General features: G+C 54.0%; 1 pseudogene; it reads left to right on the top strand.

Annotated features, from left to right (window-relative positions):
• Positions 1 to 228: 228 nt before the first annotated feature.
• On the top strand, positions 229 to 1,771 carry LOC125203675 (annotated as a pseudogene).

The following is a 1,771-nucleotide window of genomic DNA, read 5'->3' as shown; positions in this document are numbered from 1 at the left end:
CATGAATTGGAATGAGAATATGGATATAATTAAATTTTCTCCATACGCAAGTATTAGATAATACTCTCGCCTCCTCTCCTATTTAAATGAATCCACCATGACCACAATTCTCTCATGCATAACTCTGAAAATTAACATGACTCCACAACCTATTGCTCTTTTCTTCTTCCTCTCCTTCCTCCTCTCAGTCTCCGCCGCTGCGGGCGGAGGGAAGTGGGACCTACTCCTTTCGAACGCGGGCATCTCCGCCATGCACATGCAGCTCCTCCACACGGACCGCGTGGTCATGTTCGACCGCACCGCCTTCGGCAACTCCAACATATCCCTCCCCAACGCCAAATGCGTCCACGACCCCGACGACCCCGCCTCCCGCCTCGACTGCACCGCCCACTCTGTCGAGTACGACGTCGCCTCCAACTCCGTCCGCCCCCTCACCGTCCTCTCCAACATCTGGTGCTCCTCCGGCGCCGTCCTCCCCGACGGCACCCTCGCCCAGACCGGCGGCAACGGGAAAGGCGACCACGCCGTCCGTCTCTACAAAGCCTGCACCGACAATTCCTCCTCCTGCGACTGGCAAGAGATAGTTAAGGGACTCGCTCAGAACAGGTGGTACGCCACCAGCCACATCCTCCCAGACGGCCGCCAGATCATAATCGGCGGCCGGGGCCAGTTCAACTACGAGTTCTACCCCAAACAACCCGGGGCGGATGGGTCCTACAGTCTTCCCTTTCTCCAGCAGACATTCGACTACGCTGACACTGACAACAACCTCTACCCGTTCGTCTTCTTGAATGCAGATGGAAATCTATTCATTTTTGCAAACAATCGAGCTGTATTATTCGATTACAAGAATTCCAAAATCATCCGGACCTACCCCACATTACCGGGTGGGGACCCGAGGAACTACCCGAGCACAGGCTCTGCAGTATTACTGCCTCTGAAGGGCAATGCTGCAGCAGCTGAGGTCTTGCTATGTGGCGGTGCAATCAAGGGAGCTTGCGACAGAGCACGCAAAGGTGATTTCGTGAAAGCTCTCGACACGTGTGGGAGGACCCGGATAAACGACCCGAATCCTCAGTGGGTTATGGAGACCATGCCCTCTGCTCGGGTTATGGGTGATATGTTGTTGCTGCCTAATGGTAATGTCTTGATTATCAACGGTGCTGGCACGGGCACCGCCGCCTGGGAACTGGGGCGGAGCCCGGTTTTGTCACCGGTTCTCTACTACCCGGATAACCAACCCGGGTCGAGATTCGAGGTGCAGAACCCGACCACTACTCCTTGAATGTACCACTCTGCTGCAGTATTACTTCGCGACGGTCGAGTTCTCGTTGGTGGAAGCAATCCTCATGAATTTTACAACTTCACAAACGTACTATTTCCAACAGAGTTATCTCTCCAGTCGTTTTCACCACCATATTTGGATCCGCAGTTTGACTATCTGCGGCCGAAGATCCTTTCGCCCGTATCCGGATCCAAAATCGGGTACGGGCAGCAGATTCCGGTCCGGTTCAGCGTTGACCCGGGTCAACTGGTTCAAAGCACAATCATGGTAACAATGATTGCGCCGGCATTTGCGACTCACTCGTTTTCGATGAATCAAAGACTGCTGGTTCTCGAGCGTGGGGATGCGATGCCGGTTGGGGGATCCGCGTACCAGCTTATGGCCACAACCCCGGGTTCGGGCAATCTTGCACCGGCTGGCTATTACCTTCTGTTTGTGGTTCATAAAGATATTCCGAGTGAGGGAATCTGGATCCATATAGATTGA

This window comes from Salvia hispanica, chromosome 2 (assembly GCF_023119035.1).
Source record: "Salvia hispanica cultivar TCC Black 2014 chromosome 2, UniMelb_Shisp_WGS_1.0, whole genome shotgun sequence".
Lineage (NCBI taxonomy): Eukaryota > Viridiplantae > Streptophyta > Magnoliopsida > Lamiales > Lamiaceae > Salvia > Salvia hispanica.
This window is presented reverse-complemented; position numbering and strand designations above follow the sequence as displayed.